This window comes from Malaclemys terrapin, chromosome 1 (genome assembly GCF_027887155.1).
Source record: "Malaclemys terrapin pileata isolate rMalTer1 chromosome 1, rMalTer1.hap1, whole genome shotgun sequence".
NCBI lineage: Eukaryota > Metazoa > Chordata > Testudines > Emydidae > Malaclemys > Malaclemys terrapin.
The window spans coordinates 340,970,165-340,991,829 of NC_071505.1; the positions used below are offsets into that span (position 1 = coordinate 340,970,165).

At 50.2% G+C, this 21,665-nt stretch overlaps 1 protein-coding gene across 1 annotated transcript in view; it reads left to right on the top strand.

Annotated features, from left to right (window-relative positions):
• Positions 1-246: 246 nt before the first annotated feature.
• RELT (RELT TNF receptor) overlaps positions 247-21,665 on the top strand; it is a 79,997-nt gene continuing 58,578 nt past the window's right edge. Inside the window, exon 1 of the mRNA XM_054015867.1 lies at positions 247-329. The gene's annotated coding sequence lies outside the window, so the exon portion shown is untranslated. The remainder of the gene's footprint in view (positions 330-21,665) is intronic.

The following is a 21,665-nucleotide window of genomic DNA, read 5'->3' on the forward strand; positions in this document are numbered from 1 at the left end:
GAGGGCAGAAATCCGGCCTCCACCCGCCGCACTCGCTTTCTCTTGAATACGCCGCCCACCAGAAGGCGGCGCTGCGGAGGCCGCAGCTTCCTGCAGGCGGGAGGCTTGGAACGGTCAGACACGGGAGTTGGGGGGGTGGCCCGTTCGGTTGTGACGCAATAAAGAGGGGCGGGGCTTCCCGGCAGAATTGCTACTTTCCAGCCGGTGCCTTTCATTCATAAGGGAGCCGAGCGGCGCCGGGTCAGGCTCAATTTCACGCTTTTTGGACGCGGCTCTAGGGTATTGCAAGGGCGGCTCCGCTCCGGGCTACACCTGGGAAGACGCTTCAGGTAAGGAGCTGGCTGGGCTGGGCTCGCTGTCTCTGTCCGCCCAGGGGGCTGGTCCTGACTCGCGGGGCTCGTTGCCCAAAGAGTGGCTTTGGGGTGACTAACGCTTGTGAGCCCCCGTCCTCAGCCCATCGCTCTCCTAAGCCTCACGCCCCTACCCGGGAAGGATCGCGTGTTCCGGGCAGTTATCATCTGATCGGACACGGGGCTGGTTTGCGAGCGGAGTCCCTGGCACACTACGTCTTGTAGCCCCCAGCTGGGTCTGCTCTAGTCACTGTGTGAACAGAGTGCAAGACAAGTAAGTTGAGGAAAATTGGTGGTAGTTCCCTTCATTTATTCTCTCCCGCTGCCGGTCTCTAGGCATTGACATTAGCAGTGCGCTGGCGAGATGGAAAACTACCTATGGGAAAAATCATAACCCCGTTTCACCCCATTGGCATCTTGTGGCTGGGTGACTTTGATTTTAAACACGCACTGAAGGATTCGCTGGGGCTGGCGTTATGTCTCGTTGATCTGTTGAGTATGAACCGGTTTAGAGTCCGCTCTTCTTACGGAGGGGGAGTTGTTCGTGACTGGAGTGAAATAGGAGGCTAATGAGTCTGTTTGGGTTTAGGAGACCTGTCTGTGTCGTGGTCTTTATTTAACAACCCTCTGGTTGTTTTGTCCCGGTCGCTGAGGTTGGTCCCAGTTTTTTGTGGGAAGCCGGGCTGGAAAAGTGAGCGCAGAGTTTTCAAACATCCGCTGTAGCAGCCCCTTTGTCTGTGTGATGTGCGGGAGCTCCGCATTAAACGATCATCTGATTCCTGGCTTAGCAAAGCGAGCTGGGAAGGATTGTTACTCTAGACTTACAATGGTGTGTGAATGAGCAAAAGACCCTAAACGTGGTTGGTTTAATCAGCTGGGGTCTGGAGGACACCTAGAAGATCGGATGCAGAAATGCTGTAACTAGAGATCCGCAGAATATGAGGGGCATAATTCCCTCGGATTCCTCCTATGCGGTATATTTTATCAACAACTACGTGGCCCCTGAGAACTTGCACTTCCCAGAGCAGGAGCTACGTACAGGGACTTCTGTATTGCTCGTTTCCTTTAGCATGGGGCGAGGGAGGTCACCAGGCCAGGATTGAAACAATGATTAAGGAAACCGATCTTGTAAGAGGAGGGAAGGAAAGAACGGTTGGTTCCAGGTACTAACTTGAACGTGTTCTGCGGTGCCGCAGCCTGCCCCTAACTTCCGTTATCCCGTTCTGCATCCGAGCCGGGAAAGGCTTCACTTGCCGTCAGGGCTTGAGTAATGCTGTGAAGTAGCAGCTGCAGCCAAGGGTGAGGTGCGGTGCTGCTTTGTTTGTTGCAGGTGGCAAGTCAGAGACCTGCCTCCTGCAGGTTGCTGGGAGCAGCAAAAACTGCCTGACGTGTGTGGTGGTTTACCAAAAAAAAGTGGTCCTTAAAAGATGACCAGGCCCTGTTAAAAGGGATATTGGTGGGCAGAGTTAGCGTGCAATGGTGCTGGAAAGCATGCTGGGCTTGACTGGGCTGCAAAGTCTGCGGCTTGTGAATGACAGGATAGGCTGTGGCTCAGCAGGGAGACTAGAGAGGAGGGAAGGGAAGGAGAGGTAACTGATCGCTTGGGTATTTTCTTCTGTATGTTCAAAGTTTCTTAGCATCCTTTTAACAAGAATTCACTTATTTTCAAAAAAAGTGATCAGGAGTCTCAAACCATGTCCAGATGGGGCTAGATCTTTTGCACCTTCTCCAAGGTGCAAATACTCTTCCATATGGGGAGAGGACCGAGATCAGGCAAACCTGTTCCATGGGGGACCAAAAGGATCCTGTAGTCCTCATACCCAAGACTTGGACACCCCCCCCCCCAGTTGCCTTTAGCAAGGACGGGGAGGTTTGGCAAAGCATGTCTGTGTAATCCACTGGTCCTCACCTCTGTAGCCAATCCACAGAGGCTGCAGGTGTGTTAGAGCCGTGCTCTTTACAGCTTGGGTTATAACCCCAGGCAGAGTTTTGTATTTTTAGCTCTGGAGTTCTCTGATGTTGGCCAAAATGGCAGCCATCACATCAGCAAGTGGGGAGCCATTTTGGTCCCAGCTTTTTTAATATTTCTGTTGTGTTGTACTAAGTAATCCTATAATACCGAGACTTCCAGTGAGGAGAGAACAGTGTACAACACGAAGGTGCCCCTACTGGGAGTAAAATCTCTAACTTCAGCAATCTAGAGAAACCCAAATCCCTAAAGCTTTCTCCTGTATCACTGTATGCATCAAGATAATGGAACTGTCTAAAAGCTGGGATTGTTGCAGGGAAAAACAGCTTTTTAAATGCAGGGTTTTCTCCTCCCCTTCGTTATTATGCTGCATGACTCCTGCTCCACTGATCTGCACTATTATCCCTTCATGGCTTCTTGTGGGACATGTGCTAGAAAGGATCTGTGCTACTTTAATTTACCGTTGTGTGCAGCTGAAGCATTGGAATGTAATGGGGCTGTGAAGGCTGAGGCCTCGCAGTGGGTGTTCGCCCCTCCTTCCCCAGGCCTGAACTTGAATCTGACTGTTCAAAGTCTGTGGGCCTTTGGGATGATGTCCTAGCTGTTCCCCTCTTGGAAAAGTGATGTAACACCACTCCTACGTTGGCCTGACTTCTGGCAGGAGAGCCCCCGGCATATGTAGGTTGCAGCAACTTTCTAGTCTGTGCATGTGCGCACATGCTTTGTTCCTTATTGATGCAGAAACAAGAATAATCAGAAGATAGAATAGGCCAGAAGAGGGGATCGTTATGATCCCGGACTCCGACCCTACCTGCTCAACATCCCCACTTTACAAATGGGGGGAGTCGGTGTGACCCAGGATCACCCAACGGGCCAGTGGCAGGGCCAGTAATAGAGCCCAGGTCTCCAGAGTCCCAGTCCAGTGCTCAATCCCCAAGGTGTCACTGCCTCACTAGGCTGATTCTACTTGGCATTTATGTATTGCCCTCAGCAAAGCACTTCCTAATTGCTAATTACTCACCACATCCCTGTGGTGTAGATAATTATTAACCCTGCAGTTTTACAGATGGGGGATAATCGAGGCAGAGTTGTGATTTGCCAAAGGCCAGTGAGTGAGTCAGTGGCAGAGATGGGAGTAGGGCCCAGGAATTCCTGGCACCCAAGTTCTGGGAATTGACTCCTTGGGTGGCTGAAAGCGCATGGAGGTAGGGTGACCAGATGTCCCGATTTTATAGGGACAGTCCTGATTTTTGGATTTTTTTTTATATAGGCTCCTATTACCCCCCCATCCCCTGTCCCGTTTTTTGACATTTGCTGTCTAGTCACCCTACATGTGGGGGGGGGGGGGGGAGGGGGGATCTATGGCCTTGTTTTCCCAGCACCACTGAGGTGTGGGTTGGCTGCCTGTTACTGGACTCTCTGCTGTAGCTTACAGACCCCTGTACACGGATCCTGTTGGAAGTGTGCGCTTCGCTTCCCCATGGGGCAGGAGGGAAAAAGTGATCAGTGCAGCTCGCTGAAGTTCCAGCCAGTGCTGCTGAAAGCCAACACCGCCTGGAACTACATGTTCTCTGCTACCACCAAGCCGTTCTGCTGCCGAAGGGAAATAAAGCTCCAGGGAGCAGGCTCGCTCGCTCTATTAGGCTGTGGCATTATCTCCCATAGGAGCTAATAAAGCCCCATCTGTACAGGGTTCAGAGTAGAAAGTATCCTCTCGGGTAACAGGCTCATCAGAGGGGATGAATCAGAGCTGCTAGAAAGCCCAGCGATGTGGCTAGCCTGTATGTGGGGATAATTGAAGTCCCTGCTGTGTGGGCACATTAGCATGGACACGACCAAACCTGATGTTACTAGGTACATACTTTCTTTCCGTTTTGTGAAAGGCACACCACTGCATCCAACAGATGGATCACTGGTCCAGTCTGATTGTCTCAATCCATTCTAACTGCCTGTACCCCATCACCATCTAGGCATGGACTAGACTGGGCACTTGTTGTGTCCCTTCCCTCCCCCTAGCCTGTGTTTACATGGATTCCCATCATGGGGTGAATGCACTGTAAGCAATTCTTGGCCACCCAGGACTCCAGGGCTGCCACTTTGCCACAGACATCTGGAACTTCACTGGGGCAGTGGAGCCAGGTGTTGGATCCATCCCACTCCCTCCCCCCAAAAAGCACAGGTCTAGTCTGTTGCATCCCTCTCAACCTGCCAAAGCCCCAAATGTGGGATGCAACATGTGACAAAGACTGTTATTTCTGCAAGAGAATTAAAACCTGGTGGGATTCCTTCCTTTGCTGTAAATAACTTTCTACAGCCTTGGTCATGATTCTTGGCTATTAACTGGGTTGGGCAGGGAGGGTGTCCCTAGCCTCTGTTTGCCAGAATCTGGGAATGGGTGACAGAGGATGAATCATTTGATTACCTGTTCTGTTCATTCCCTCTGAAGCACCTGGCATTGGCCACTGTCAGAAGACAGGATACTGGGCTAGATGGATCTTTGGTCTGACCCAGTATGGCTGTTCTTATGTTCTTTATTTCTGATGTAAATTGTCAACAATAAAAGGGGAGGGGCAGAGAGATCAACAAATTTGTGAGGATTAGTAAATTTGGGCGTGAAATAAAGGAGAGTTGGATGCTATAGCCTCTTGCCTGAACTAAAGGGAGAATCTCTGGTGGCAGTATAGGGCCTGTGACACACAGAGCAGTTCTGAGTCTGTCCAGTGGAGGGCAATGCAGCACACAAACACTACCCAGTTCACTACAGTACTAAACTCTACAATCACCTCCTGGCTTGCGCACATGCCCTGTAAGGATTTGAGGGAGGAGGACTGATGGCCTTCTCAAGTAATGGCATCTTCAAATTGAGGTGCAGCATTGAGCTGACACGTGTTATATGTAGATTGTAAGCGCCTTAGGCAGGGGTAGTCTTGTGTGTTTGTACAGCTGCTAGCACAATGGGGTGCAATGCTCCATGATTAGGGCTCCTAAATGCTATGATAATCCAAATCAAAGGTGCCATTAACACTGCCTGGAGATGCAGGACTGGAGAGATCAGCAGCTTGGTGTACTGCTGATTCTGGAACAGTAACTGTACTCCCTAGCCTTGGGGAATAACTTTGCAGGTAGTTCTCTTAACAGAACTTCTTAACTCCTCGCCTCTCCTCCAGGCTCTGCGTGGGGATCTGCATTGCAGTAACAGCTGTCGGCTGCCGGCTTCCAAAACAGCTGTGTCAGTAATGTGCTTTTCGCGGTCTTTCCTTAATCCTCCCATGTTTAATTCAGGATGTTTAGTATGATTGTGCTAGTGTTCCTGCCGGCCTGTGACCACCAAGAGAGATCTGTGAGGTGGAGTAATAAAGACCCCTCAGTTTCCTTGGGCTGGGTGCCTGGGTAGGCTCAGGCAGATACCTCTGGTGTCTCAGGAAACCAAACCCCCAAGGGAAGAGATTGGGGGTGAGGGTGGCTGGGGGTTTCTGAATCAAATGAGGGAAACTGAAGCACGGGGGCTGCTGGGCTCTGACTTTAAAACTAATCAAGGAATGGTTGGCACGGAGCACCTCCGTCATAGGCTGCCTGCGCTATTCTGCTTGACCTTGGCCAATCAGTGACTGGACTGTGTTGGTTTGCTGTATAAATGATGGGTTGAGTGTGCTGGGAGGGGCCAGCGTTTTGGGGAGGGGAGAGTGGGGCCCATTTGCAGCTTCAGATGCTATATGATGGAGAAACTGACTGTGGTTTGATGTCTGTAATGGTGGGAGGGGGCCAGGGTGAAAGATGGTAATGATGCCCAATTTCTCACTTCTGTCCCACAGTTGGGCTTAGTCCTCTGAAAACTAGTAAAAGAGCCAGTACAAAACCACTGCCCGTTCTGCGCTACCCGCCTCTGGGTGCTGCAGTATTGCTTTTGTGAGTCGCAAATCCTGTGCTGTAAAATACTGCTTTAAACTGAATCAAACATCCCTCCCAGCCCTGCTAGCAAGCTGCCGCCCGTGGCCGGAGAAACCCGGCTAGCTCTGCAAGTGTTGGGTAGCCTCTAAAGACGCTTTGGTGGCTGAATCTTCGCTTTGCTCCCCTCCCAGGTTGTGTGGGTGACAGCCTCATGACTCCCTGGCAGACTTCTGCAGGAAAATCCACCAAGCAGCCAGGGCTAATCAACCTCTTCTTCAGTGGGAGAATGTCTAATCTATGGCATATGTGCCAGAAAAGGGAGTTGGCCATGTTTAGATGGGAGGACCCCCCAATGTTCTCCCCACCCCCCGAAGGGGTGGAAGATGAATCACTGCATTTCAGAAGCGTGTTCTCTCAATCTGACAAGTTCATGCTGCTCCAATTACATACTGGTTTGCAGTGTATTTAGACGTGGAAATTGTAATCTGCCCAAATTATGCATGTGGGTTTGTTTTGTCTGTCTCTTTATTTTTGGCACCTGCAATTCTGTTTGGCATTTTTTTTCTTCTTCCTTTGGAGGTAATGTGGTCTAATGATTAGTGTGGGGGAGGCGAGCTGGGACGCTGCGGTTTGGTTACCGGATCTGCCCCGACTCATCGTGTGACTTTGTGCCAGTTGCTTATGGCTGGATTATCCAAGGTGCTGAGCACTTGAGGTCAATGGGAATGGCAAATGCTCGGCACCTTTGTAAACAAGCCATTAGCCTCCGCTTGCCCCCAGTTTTAACATCCCAGCAGGAAGAATGGCTGCTCTCGCCTTCCTCTCACCTCGTGATTTGTTGAGCTCTCCTGGTGCTGTGCTGAAAAACCTAGGTGTATATACACAGGATTACCAAGAAGAGAGCAGGGATCGATAGACTTAAGTGCTATTTTCTTGTAGAATCTGCTGCTAATCAAGATGAATCCGGTTTCACATTAGCCCCTTTCTTCCATGCCTTGCCCTGGGTAGCACCCCTAGAAAATAAAGTCCGTCCGTGAAATTACTTCTCCGCACCGTCTCCATTCATACGCACAACTTCCTGTGGAAACTGGCCCAGACTCTCAGCTGGTGTGAATCGGTGTAGTTCTATTGCTGTCAACGGCATTACACACTTATGCCAGCTGATGGAACAGACCCCATGACTCTAATCCGTTGTGACCGCTCATGGTGCCTAAATCTGAAAGTGACCCCATCACTCGTGCAGTGCTGTCGAATGAGGCTCTTTGGGCAAAACACCAGTAGGAATGGAGGGTCCCCTACATCACAGCTAGGCCATGGGGGCTTTGGGTTCTAGCTGCAAAGTTAGGCAAACGAGACTGAAGATGGAATGCGTTTGTGCTGGATACCAGCTTTGCCAAGTCTGCGTTGCATTCGGGGCCATCCCTGGCATGTGTGGGCAGAGGATCCCCCACAAGGAAGAGCAGTGGGCTGATGCTAAGGAGTGGCACAGCAATCGCCCTCTACTCGTCTCCCCATGGGGAGGGTGTGGGAGGTGCTTCTGGCAGTGCAGGGATTGTCATTTTAATGCTCCTGCCCAATCACAGGTCACTTAGAGAAGGACACTGGCTTCTAGTCATCCAGTGGGTTTTTAACCCCCACTTATCCTGTCATGAATGAGAGCTGGCTGGAAATGAGGGTCTTTCAGGACTGGACATGCAGACAGTCTGGCAGTTCCTTTTCTAACCACACCAGCCTGAAGATGCTCTCTGCTAGGGGTAGCTCTGCTGAAGCCAATGGAGTTGCTCTGGATTTACTGAGAAATCTGGGTCCGCGTGAGCTCGGGAAGACTTGATGGAACCGTCCCTAGTGGGTGGCCATCCCCCCCGAGCTACCCAAAGGCGGCTGAGAAAGTGGAGAAAGATCTAACATTGAGGGTGCTTATGTTCCAGAGAATGCTGTCCTGTTTCTATATTAAAGTGGGTGTCTGGACCCCACTCTGAGGTGGGGAGACGTGTCCTATAATTACCCCCAGCAACTGTTTGGAAGCTGACCTAGGCAGCAAGTAGGATCCACAAGTGTGGGCGGGGCCGAGCCCTCTGGCTTCATGCACAGGTGTACCGTGCTGAGCTCCTTGCAGGACTGGGGCCCTTGACGGCTCACTGCTCAGAGCACCCCTTACTGGAATGAATTTGAAAGCATAATTAGCTGCATCTTTCTTAAGTAGTGTAGGCCTGAGGCTTAGTTCGGTTTTTCTCTCTCCTCTCTGCTCAAAGAGAATAAAATATACAGTGCTGCTGCTAATCTTCAGAGTACCTGCTGAGCATTAATCATGGCTGCCCCCTCCTTCCTCCAAACAATCTCGCTATTGTTAGTGGCCTCTCTCTGCTGAAGTGGGAGCTGGCCAGATGTCGTGTTGCCTCCCAGGCCATGAAGCAAGTGAGGGAGTTGGCTAAAGAGCTGCTGGTGCGTTGCTCAGACTGTGCCGCTTTTTGAATTTCTGTGAAAATAGGGGGTGGTTTGTATTATGGTAACACCTAGGAATCCCACTCAAGGAGCAGGTTCCCATTGTGCTAGGCACTGTCCAGACCTATGATCAGACAGCCTGCATCCCAGGGAGCAATGCAGTCTTGGAGTCAGGCAGGTTGTCTTTTGAATTGGGAACCTTTCTCCCTTCTAGACCAGAAACCCAAATCCAATGGCCTTCACGATGGGGGATTTGCGTGTTGCAGACAAGACACCTGATGTATCAGTCCCTTGTTCTCCCACGCTTGGGGACCTAGAGCTGCAGCCCTGGCCCATGAGTTCCAAAAATAAAGCCCCTCTATCTTGTGAGCTGAAGGAGGACCGCTTGAGCTGTCAGTAGGAATAGGTCCTGTCTCTGTTGGTAGGGCACTATTACGCACGTGTGTACGCACCTTCTACTAGTGCATGTACATGTGTGGATCACCATCCAGGCAGAGTGAGCTGTAAAAGGTCAACTAGATGATGATGGATACAGTTGGTAGCTCTAATCCATTGAGGGTGTCACTAGGGTGAAAAATGGATCTGGTTTTGTGTATCCCTTTAAATTTTTTCATCTCCATCTCCTCCCCCACTGTCTCTGAGTAACTCTTGTCAGTCCCCCAGCTGCCTCCCCCAGCATAGCATCTTGTGACAGAGTGTCACAGAGTATCACAGAGGATGACTTGCGTTGTCCTAGCGTTTCGTCTGGGAGGGGGAGGCTGCCCTGCAGCTCGTTCTCAAGGTACAAGCCTCGTGGTCGCTTCATTGTTCATGCTGTGTTCTATTTCTGCCTCCTGTGTATTTCAGTCATAAGTCTTCATTCCGCAGGGCCTGGCAACCCACCAGGGCACTGATCCCGGGTCCCCATTTTATTTTCACAGGGGTTCGCTTCTTTTGTATGGCAACAAGCCGCAGAGGTTGTCCTCTCCAGCTCTTTGAACTGGCCAGTTGCCAGAGAGCCCCGAAAGGAGGCTGTCGCTTGCTGAGAGTTCCCTTTCGTTTCGTTTAAAGGGCATTTGCGAAGTGTCTATGTGGAAATGAGGCAGTGCCTTTTTTGTTTTTGCTTTTTTTGGGGGGGGGGAAGGGCTTTGTGTATCTTTTGCTGATTCACTGTGCACAAAGAGGATCTGAAACTGTGTGCAACCTTGCTGCTTGTTTTTACCTTCAGACATTCCAGTCTTGTCTGTCCCACTTCCCATAAAGACTCTCTGGATGAGCAGGATTGTGGCACAAAGGGAGTGAATTAAACAAGAGCAACCCTTCCTTCTCCATGGCTCTCTTCATATGCCCTATATATACTCTTTTCTCTAGGCAAATAACATCTTTGCCCTTCCAGCAGAGTGCAGAGAGCTCCCACTCGAGTCCGCCAGGGAAAACTAGATTTGAGGTTTAATATGGTTGAGGTTACTAAGGCAGCCCCAAAACCCCACAACCCTATTGTTCCACCAGAGCTTTTAGGCTTTCTCTAGCATTTCAAATGCTGGAGAAAGTGGGGTTTACCCTTCAAGGAAAGCTGTGAACGGCCTATTGAAGAAAATCTGCCCCAGCGTTTTAGCCATAACCCTGTGCATTAAAATTAACTTTCAGATGAAGCCTTGTGACTTTAGATGTCGCTCAGCTTCAAGAGTGATACTAGACTTGTCAGTTTTGCCCTGGGTAGATGTTTGTGCCCTCGCAAGGTGACGCAATTACTCGGGGGTGTGTATAAAACCTGGCTCTCCAGTTTATTTTTTTTTTGGTTGGAGTTTTGTTCTGGGTTTGTACAGCACCTGGCACAATGGGGCCCTGGTCCATGACTAGGGCTCCTAGGTGCTAGTGATACAAATAACTAATAACTGTTTTTTTCCCCCCACAACACAACTGAAATGTGGTGCCTAAAACTCCGCCAATGTGCTGGAGAGACTGGTGTTTGTGTGCATTTGTTTACAGATCAGCTGCTCCCCTCTGTGCTGTTGTAACAAAGATGTTTCAGAAAAACAGGGCTGCAAACAATCAAGGGGCCTGCAACAGACAAATAAAAACTCACCCTGGCAAAGAGCCAAGAGATGGCAGCCGGGCATTCTCTGTTTGTTCCAGATTTTGTCTTGCACGTGAGTGAGAACTCAGCTGTGACGACTGCTGGATCACTGCAAAAAACCCACATTTTGAAGCCAGTTTGTTGATAGAGGTAGAAAACAAGCATGGAACTGAGCAGAGAATTAAGGAGTCCTGCTTGTTTGACCTCAAAATGGCAAACAGTGCACTACCACCTCCTCCCCCCCACCACCACCACTGCCCAATGTGTGTCGGGGGAAACTATCCAGGCTCTGTTATGCTGGGACTTGCCATTTCAGTAATGGGAGTTTGCACGGGATAGGCAGCCCTGCAGGGCCTGTCCAAGAGAGAGGAGGGCCAAGGCGCCGGCCGCAGCGCAAGCCTCTCCCAATGTGCATCAATCTGAATCGGGCTGAGACACCGCTGTGGGTGAAACGTCTGGTTCAGTCTCTGTGGCCTCCTCAGTCTCTGGCCTCTGAGCAGTGACCACCACACGTGATGGCTGATGCCTGCCCCCTTGGAAGTGGGCTGAGACCCCCACCAGCAGCCATGTAGTGGCTTCACATTGCCACTAATCCGGACCAGCCTTGAATGGGTGCCTTGTGGGTTAAGGGTTCCCTGCCAGTCCCATGAGCCACCCAGACCCCTGAAACTAGGGCTAGAAGAACTCCCTCAAACTGGCAGTCAGGTAGCCCTTCCTGGACTTCCCCAGCTTTGCTCCTGCAGCCAGAGACGTCTTGGCTTCCCCTGTAATCTTGAGGCTCTGGCCAGGAGTGTAAAACGCAGGGCATCGTTCAAGTTGGGGAGGATGAAGTAGGCTGAGAAATCATCTGCTGCAAACTCCTTGGAGAGTCCGTGTGTTCCAGTGCCTGGGATTGGGGCTTGGGAGAGCTGGGTTCCAGTCCTGGCTCTGCCACTGCCCTGCTGGGTGACCTTGGGTAAATCCCTTCCCCTCTGTTTTTACACCAATGCTTTGTCTTCTCTCCCAGACTGTAAGCTCTTCGGGGCAGGGACTGTCTGTTACTGTGTTTGTACCGCACCTAGCACAATGGGGCACTTTTCCCAATAGGGGCCTCTCTACACATGGCTGGACTGAATGTGAGGAGAGATTTAACAAGACTGGGACTGGTCAGCTTGGAAAAGAGACGACTGGGGGTGGGGGGATATGATGGAGGTCTATAAAATCATGACTGGTGTGGAGATGCTAATTGCATCCTTCTTATAATGCTAGAACTAGGGGTCGCCAAATGAAATGAATAGGTAGCAGGTTTAAAACAAACAAAAGGAAGTATTTCTTCACAGCGCACAGTCAATCTGTGGAACTCATTGCCAAAGGATGTTGTGAAGGTCAAGTCTAGAACAGGGTTAAAAAGAGAACTAGATAATGTCATGGAGGATAGGTCCATCAATGGCTACTAGCCAGGATGGGCAGGGATGAAAAAACATGCTCTGAAGTATTCCTAGCCTCTGTTTGCCAGAAGCTGGGAATGGGTGATGGGGGATGGATCACTTGATGATGACCTGTTCTGTTCATTCCCTCTGGGGCACCTGGCTACTGTCAGAAGATAGGATACTGGGCTAGATGGACCTCTGGACTGACTCTGTATGGCTGTTACTATGCTACTTGTTCCTGGTTCTGTTTCAGTATCCCTGAATGTTTCTGTCCTCCAGGCCTTGTACTGGCCTGCCCAGCTAACACCAGACAATAGACGCTCCGGGGTCTCTGCTCGTTGCTCAGAGCATTGAGTGACTTTCTTTAACCTTCTGTCAATGACTTCCCTTCCATCTTGCCCTGTCCTAGCTTCCTGTTGGGTCTGATTTCAGAGCAGCCCTTTATGTGTAGCTCAGCAAATTTCCTCTTCCTCTGGCTGCTGCATTTATTCACCGCCAGGTGGTGGTTACGTTTAGTTTAAGGTTCTGTGATCTGCCCAGTGAGAGGTCTGGAGAGAGCAGAGTTCTCTGCTGGTAGAACAGGGCTGAGCTTTTGTCCATCCCCTATAAGGGGGTGAGGAGGAGCAGCAGGTGGAGACAGTGTAGCTTAGCAGACAGGGCACTGCACTGCACTAGGACTTGGGAGACCTGGGTTCTGTTCCCTGCTCTGCTACTGTGTTGCTGGGTGACCTTAGGCAAGACATGTATCTGTGCCTCAGTTTTCCCCATATGAACCTGATGACACTAACCTTTGTGAAGTGCTTTGAGATCGATGGATGAAAAGTGCTGTGTAAGAACTCAATGGTATTAATGCTTTACTAAGTGGTGGCAATCTTTATCGAAATGCTGCGTGTGTTATGAACACTAACCCTGACAGTGTGGTATGTAACCATTATCCCTAACTGACCAATGGGAAACTGAGGCAGAGAAGCTAAGTGTCTTCTGAAGACCATGGAAGAAGCCAGGATTGGAACACACAGACCCCAGCTCCCAGTCCAGACCCCTGACTGTCTTCTGTCACTTTTTGGCAGCTCTGTGTTTCACTGAAGTTGAACTTTAGAAGCTTGATGGGAACTTTGAGAGTTTAATTATCTCATCAAAGCCATCCTCTCCCCCATGACTCGGGTATCCTTCTTCCCCTCTCAGCACAGGCTGCTGGTGGCCTGAAAGCCCTGGGAAACTAACTGTATTCAGGACAAACAATTACAAGGGACACAATAGGCCTAGCTGAGATCCTTTGGTCTGTGGGCCAAATTCTTAAAGCTGGGCAATTCGATTTCCATGAGGTCACACCATGCATGCTCCAGGTCTCACTATCCCCCATAATGGTGGCAGAAGTGAGAAGAAAAGCATCAAGCATCCTAACCATGTGCCACCAGCTTTGAAAATAAGTCTCTCTCAAGGAACATGTGGTCTGGAAAAGATCTGTTGCAGGTGCTGCTGCCTACCCCTGGCCTCCATCATAATGCAGCCACCACCTGTGCCCTTCATCAGGCCAAGAACAATCAACAGTGTGTCAAGAGCTACAGGTGACTGTGAGGTGGAATTGCTACCCCTAAGCTACAGAGGGGGAGTGAGGGAAGGAGAGTGTAAAGATTTTGATCCCCAGCTGGGGTGAACTGGTGCAGCTCCTCTAGTTTCACTGGGTTTTTAATGAAACCGAGTCCCTGGCACTTAAGGTTTTTATTTTTTCCCCCCAGCCATTTCCACCTATCCCAGGCAATGCATAGTGATGGAGGGTGAAATACCTTTTTCAAGCTAATTGCGTCCATCCCAATACTTTTTTACTGATATAAAATTGGTGCAGTGATGAATTGTTAGACCATATTACAGCCCGAGGTGAGAGGCAAGGAGATCTGAGTGAGAAAAGAAAGGTCTGTGACTGGAAAGAGAAGTTGTAGTTTCCTGGTCAACTGCAAGGCTGTGGGTGAGATTTTTTCCCCTCCCTCGTGCTGGTCTAAACCAAGAGTCGGTGTAGAGAAATCAATGGAGTTACACTTGTGCAAAGCTGCTTTGCAAGAAGAATCAGGCCCAGCATGTGGCTGACTTGACTTTTTTTGAATTGCAATGGCTTGTGGGTAAAGAGCCCACAGCTCCTTGAATCTCTTGCTGTGCCCGTAGGCAGGGTTACATCTGCTAACTGCAGAAGCAGTTGAGATGATGTGAACCCACTGGCAAAGGGTAGCAGTACAGCCCTGGAAAACAGGCACAGTCCCCACTGTCCATTTCTAGCTTCTGCCCCCCACCCCCTTCTGTTCTTTATGTGTCACTCTCGTCTGGCCCCGAACCTCAGGCAGGCCCTGAGAAAGCAAAGAAATGGCACCACCTGGGTTCGATGAAGTGGGACTGATTTGAGCACCGTCTACATGGGGCCTTGCACTCCTCCTCTCCTGCCGAACAGGACAGTGCTGAGGGGGGTGAGGTTCAGGCCCAACCCCCCCCAGAGAGTTGGCCTGTTGGGTTTTGTTAGGGTGACTTCAGCTGGCAATGGATTGTGACTGGCGCAGAGCAGCTGCTGGCCATTTCCACCCTCTTCTCATCCAGAGGCTCCTTGTCCATCCAGCTGCCTCTTCTGACGACCAGGGGCATCCCCTGACTCTGAGGCTCCTGATGTCTCCTGCTTGTCTTGCTAGCACCAGTCTAGCCACCTCTTTGGAAGCCTCTGCCTGCAGAGCAGATCTGAAAGTGACTCTGGGTAGAACGTCTCTGTCTCACTCAGGCTTTGTCTTCACTGCAGAGTTAGGCCAGGCTCTAACCTGGGTGTTGTCCCGGACACCCCCACAATCTACACACAACCCTCTCACCTGAGTTTGGCAGTGCTTTCGACCCTGGCCAGCTGCCCCAGCTGTGGGGGGGGGGTTAGAGCCCAGGTGCTGCTTTCACTGGGGCTGGTAACCTGGCCACTTTGTAGTGAGGGCACGGGCATAATCACCTGGAGTGCTGATGGTCCTCCAGTACTAGGGTTACTATATTTTAGTTTTTAAAAAAAGGACACTCCACGGGGCCCCAAATCTGCCCCTTCTCCTCCCCCCCCCCCCCAGCCCCACCACAACTCTGCCCCGTCCCCTGAACACTCCGCCCCCTGCTCCTCCCCCTCCCCCTCCCCTGCTTCCCGCGAATCAAATGTTCGCGGGAAGCCTGAAACAGGGAGGTAGTAGGTAAACTGGGGCTGGGGTGGGGTGTGGCATGGCTCAGTCCAGCCCCCCTGGCTGAGCGGCTCCCTTTGGCAGCCGGCCGGCCCAGGCCAAGAGGCTCTGACCCCGGTGTCTCCCACCCAGCTCGGCTTGGGTCGAGCGGCCCCGGTCTGGCCCCCGGCCCCGCACCGCTGGGCCCTCCCTCCCTATTTTCCCAGACATGTCCGGCTTTTTGGGATTTCCTCCCGGACGGGGATTTGAGGCTCAAAAAGCCGGACATGTCTGGGAAAATCCGGACGTATGGTAACCCTATGTACCTTCCCACAATTCCCCCTGTGCATCCAGACAGACCAGTTCTGCTGTGATTCATCGGGAAAGAACCCTTGAGCGACTCCGCTTAGGGCAGCCCAGCGCACTATGGGATAAGCCTCCAGAAGTCCTAGTGACTCTCAGCACCCGGGAGGACACGGTAACTCAGGCAGGGCTTCTTCTGCACTGCAATTGCTCACCCAGGATAAGCTAATCCAGCTGCTCAGGCGGGGGCTAATTCTGCAGTGAAGACATAGCCTCAGGCAGGGCAAGGACATGAACCTAGGTCTCCTGCATCCCAGGCTAGTGTGGTGGGTGTGATGCATATGCACACCCCTCCCCTCTTGATTGGTTTTTCACAAAACCAAACTGGTTTTCTGGCCAGCCCTAACCTTGATGCCCGGGGAATGGTCTCTCCCTTGGTGTGTACAGTGCTAGGAGCCTCATGAAAGGGCTGGAAGTGGTGAACAGCAGATGTTCCCCTTTGCAACAGCTTCCTCTTCCTTCATAGTTAAGTGATGCTCCTGCCCACGAGAGCAGGGCTGTCGCTCTCCATAAAAACGTCATGGAAACTCTCAGCATGTTCCTTCTTTAAATTGCTCCTGTGACCTTATGGACGGTGTTTTCCATGACACCAGCCACATAAACTACCAAGGGTCTGTTTACACTGCACACTTCTTACCATGGTGTGTGGAGGGCGTACACTATCTGTCCCCCAGCACGGGTATAAATAGTGAGGTGGATGGTGAGGCACTGCTTAAGTGAGTAAAGACACACCCATAGGCACAGACCTCTGTGGGTGCTTCAGGGCTGGAGCACCCACAGGGGGGAAAAAAGAGGGCTACAGCACCCACCATGGATCAGCTGTTCTGCAGTGTGCAGGAGGCCCTCAGGGGGAGAGGCGAGGAGCAGGGGGCCGAGCAGGAGATGGGGATGTGGCCTTGGGGGAGAGGTGGAGTGGGGGCAGAGCTGGGGGGAGCACTCCCCCTCAGCACATTAGAAAGTCGGCACCGATGGACACAGCTGAACCGTTAAGGTATGTACCCTACACGCCCAAGCAGTGCCTCTCCTGTCTACATTGCTATTGTTAATCCTGCTGCTGGAGTCTTTCACCGTCCCACATAGCCACATACACACTGCAGTCTGCACGCAGCCTGCTTTTCATTGCGGCACATAGCTACTCATTCCCTACACACACCCTGCCAGTGGTGTGCAATGCACATCTAGGCAAATGTGATGCATCTCATTGGATGCTTGATGTGCCCTGCACAGTCTGGCAGCAGGTGGGTGATGAAGAGCAGGCAATGAAGGAACCAAATGACTTGACAAGTTAATTCCTCTGCACATAGCGAAACCTAAGACACGTTTTCATCAATGTGAGCTGTTCTAGTGGAGGGTGGTCTTGGCTCAGTTTGAGCACTCCCCCTACCCATGGGGCAGGGAATTGCAGTTGCCCTCTGCTTGGTATAGGAGCTGGAAATCCCTGGGTCACTTGCTGTGCCGCTGACTCAGTGGCCCTGGACAAATCACTGTGTCCCAGCTTACCCATGCATTTCACAGTGGCTGGTGTTTTCCTGATAGCCCCAGCTCCTGGAGTCAGGTGAATTTGTGAAGCTCTCTGCTTTCGTTATCATCATCTTTTTAAAAGGCAAGTTTCTAGTACTCATGGTTGCAGAGAACTTAAAAGCATGCCCCCATAAGGCTCAAATGCCAAACAGCCACTAAAGACTCCAAAGCTGGACATCAATGCTGCATCTCCTTCCATCAGAGCATCTCAAAGCGCCTTGTGGAGAATACACTAATACTCACAACACCTGTGCCTGACAGATGGTGAAACAGAGGCAGAGGGAGTGTGACTTACCCGAGACTGCCTCGTGTGATGGGAATTCAGGCCTGTACACTAAACCATGCTGCCTGTTTCTGTAGTAAATGGAGATGGCCAGGATTATTGTAGCCTAGCTCCTTGGTAGGCTTTCTCTATCAAACAAAAACTACTTTCAAAAATTAGCCCTGGAGTGAGCAATTTGTGCAGTATCTCTGCATGGAATGTGTCCAGGGCTGGCCTGTCAGAGCTATGTCTCTGGCTACATGGCATATTGCCCCTGTCATCTGAACACCTCCCAGCTACTAATGAAATTATCCTCACAAAGCCCCCGTGAGGCAGGGCAATGCTGTTCTCTCCATTTTACAGATGGGAGTTGCAAACTGAGGCACAGAAAGATCAAGCAGTCTGCCTAAAGCTGCACCCAGTCTGCCAGAGCTGGGACTCAACCCCCACACTCTGAAATACAAATGCGAGAAGTATGGGGAATAAGCAGGAAGAACTGGAAGTGCTAATAAATAAATACAACTATGACATTGTTGGCATCACTGAAACTTGGTGGGATAATACACATGATTGGAATGTTGGTGTGGATGGGTACAGCTTGCTCAGGAAGGATAGACAGGGGAAAAAGGGAGGAGGTGTTGCCTTATATATTAAAAATGTACACACTTGGACTGAGGTAGAGATGGACATAGGAGACGGAAGTGTTGAGAGTCTCTGGGTTAGACTAAAAGGGGCAAAAAACAAGGGAGATGTCATGCTAGGAGTCTACTACAGGCCACCTAACCAGGTGGAAGAGGTGGATGAGGCTTTTTTCAAGCAACTAACAAAATCATCCAAAGCCCAAGATTTGGTGGTGATGGGGGACTTCAACTATCCGGATATATGTTGGGAAAATAACACAGCGGGGCACAGACTATCCAACAAATTCTTGGACTGCATTGGAGACCACTTTTTATTTCAGAAGGTTGAAAAAGCTACTAGGGGGGAAGCTGTTCTAGACTTGATTTTAACAAATAGGGAGGAACTCGTTGAGAATGTGAAAGTAGAAGGCAGCCTGGGTGAAAGTGATCATGAAATCATAGAGTTTGCAATTCTAAGGAAGGGTAGAAGGGAGAATAGCAAAACAGAGACAATGGATTTCAGGAAGGCAGATTTTGGGAAGCTCAGAGAGCTGATAGGTAAGGTCCCATGGGAATCAAGACTGAGGGGAAAAACAACTGAGGAGAGTTGGCAGTTTTTCAAAGGGACACTATTAAGGGCCCAAAAGCAAGCTATTCCGCTGGTTAGGAAAGATAGAAAATGTGGCAAGAGACCACCTTGGCTTAACCACGAGATCTTGCACGATCTAAAAAATAAAAAGGAGTCGTATAAAAAATGGAAACTAGGACAGATTACAAAGGATGAATATAGGCAAACAACACAGGAATGCAGGGGCAAGATTAGAAAGGCAAAGGCACAAAATGAGCTCAAACTAGCTACGGGAATAAAAGGAAACAAGAAGAATTTTTATCAATACATTAGAAGCAAGAGGAAGACCAAAGACAGGGTAGGCCCACTGATTAGTGAAGAGGGAGAAACAGTAACAGGAAACTTGGAAATGGCAGAGATGCTTAATGACTTCTTTGTTTCGGTCTTCACCGAGAAGTCTGAAGGAATGCCTAACATAGTGAATACTAATGGGAAGGGGGTAGGTTTAGCGGATAAAATAAAAAAAGAACGAGTTAAAAATCACTTAGAAAAGTTAGATGCCTGCAAGTCACCCGGGCCTGATGAAATGCATCCTAGAATACTCAAGGAGCTAATAGAGGAGGTATCTGAGCCTCTAGCTATTATCTTTGGAAAGTCATGGGAGACGGGAGAGATTCCAGAAGACTGGAAAAGGGCAAATATAGTGCCCATCTATAAAAAGGGAAATAAAAACAACCCAGGAAACTACAGACCAGTTAGTTTAACTTCTGTGCCAGGGAAGATAATGGAGCAAGTAATTAAGGAAATCATCTGCAAACACTTGGAAGGTGGTAAGATGATAGGGAACAGCCAGCATGGATTTGTGAAGAACAAATCATGTCAAACCAATCTGATAGCTTTCTTTGATAGGATAACGAGCCTTGTGGATAAGGGTGAAGCGGTGGATGTGGTATACCTAGACTTTAGTAAGGCATTTGATACGGTCTCGCATGATATTCTTATCGATTAAACTAGGCAAATACAATTTAGATGGGGCTACTATAAGGTGGGTGCATAACTGGCTGGATAACCGTACTCAGAGAGTTATTAATGGTTCCCAATCCTGCTGGAAAGGCGTAAGGAGTGGGGTACCGCAGGGGTCTGTTTTGGGACCGGCTCTGTTCAATATCTTCATCAACGACTTAGGTATTGGCATAGAAAGTACGCTTATTAAATTTGCGGATGATACCAAACTGGGAGGAGTTGCAACTACTTTGGAGGACAGGGTCATAATTCAAAATGATCTGGACAAATTGGAGAAATGGTCTGAGTTAAACAGGATGAAGTTTAACAAAGACAAATGCAAAGTGCTCCACTTAGGAAGGAAAAATCAATTTCACACATACAGAATGGGAAAAGACTGTCTAGGTAGGAGTACGGCAGAAAGGGATCTAGGGGTTATAGTGGACCACAAGCTAAATATGAGTCAACAGTGTGATGCTGTTGCAAAAAAAGCAAACATGATTCTGGGATGTATTAACAGGTGTGTTGTGAGCAAGACACGAGAAGTCATTCTTCCGCTCTACTCTGCTCTGGTTAGGCCTCAGCTGGAGTATTGTGTCCAGTTCTGGGCGCCGCATTTTAAAAAAGATGTGGAGAAATTGGAAAGGGTCCAAAGAAGAGCAACAAGAATGATTAAAGGTCTTGAGAACATGACCTATTAAGGAAGGCTGAAAGAATTGGGTTTGTTTAGTTTGGAAAAGAGAAGACTGAGAGGGGACATGATAGCAGTTTTCAGGTATCTAAAAGGTTGTCATAAGGAGGAGGGAGAGAACTTGTTCACCTTAGCCTCTAAGGATAGAACCAGAAACAATGGGTTTAAACTGCAGCAAGGGAGGTCTAGGTTGGACGTTAGGAAAAAGTTCCTAACTGTCAGGGTGGTTAAACACTGGAACAAATTGCCTAGGGAGGTTGTGGAATCTCCGTCTCTGGAGATATTTAAGAATAGGTTAGATAAATGTCTATCAGGGATGGTCTAGACAGTATTTGGTCCTGCCATGCGGGCAGGGGACTGGACTCGATGACCTCTCGAGGTCCCTTCCAGTCCTAGAATCTATGAATCTATGAAATCCCAGCCCGGTGCTTTAGCCACTAGGCCGGCCTTCCTCTCCTAGGAGAGCTCGCCCCATGGCGGATGCCATGTGCTCCCTCAGAGCAGCCACCGCACAGTGATGCAGCTGTAGCCCCAGAAAAGGAGCCTGACCTGGAATCAGTGGCATTAAAGCGCTCACGCTGCAGCTCCCTCTCCCAGGATCTCTTTGAAGCTTCATAAGTCTCAGAGATTATAGTCCATTTTTGATATGGCTCAAAGCAAAGGGGACTAATTAGCCTCTGCCGTCATATCTGCTCTAAAGAGTTGAGCCTTGTGAAGCCAGCAGCAGAGGATTGACACTAATGCCACTCTATGCTAAGCCTCGCTAGAGCCAAACTGGCTCTGATCATGGGCCTCGCACTCAGGGTCTGTCTGTCGGCAACAGTTCTTGTTCTGTGTAGTCAGCCTAGACCGATCCGCCTTCCCCTGCCAGCTGCAGCGGCTCGCACTTCACCTGGGTGTCCGCAATCAGCTCTGTTCGCTCAGCCTCTCAAATCCTCACCAGCGAGAGAGATCTGCAGCCTGAGCCCAGCCGATAACCTAGCCGCCGATACGCGAGGCGGAATGGAACGTGGCTCGCTCGCGCGTCACTGCTTTGGCCCTGCAGGGTGGGAATGAGCCTGTCTGTGAAAGGAGCCGCTCTCACTCAGGGCGGCTCAGCGAGCAGACGCGGAGTGGGACGGTGCAGGCTGACTCCATAGAATTGTTCTCGTCACGTCCCCAGCAGCAAGGTGGGCTGGGTGAGTGATCCTGGGAGCGAAGCAGCAGCTGCTGCTACGGTTACAGTGCATAGTTGTCCATGGCACTGCAGAGACGTGAAAATGAGGGGGTCCCCGACTTCAGGCAGCGTAGTCTATTCCACACAACCCAGCGAGGGCTGAGACTCTGTGGGAGGAGACCTATAAAGGAGGCCGCAGCATCT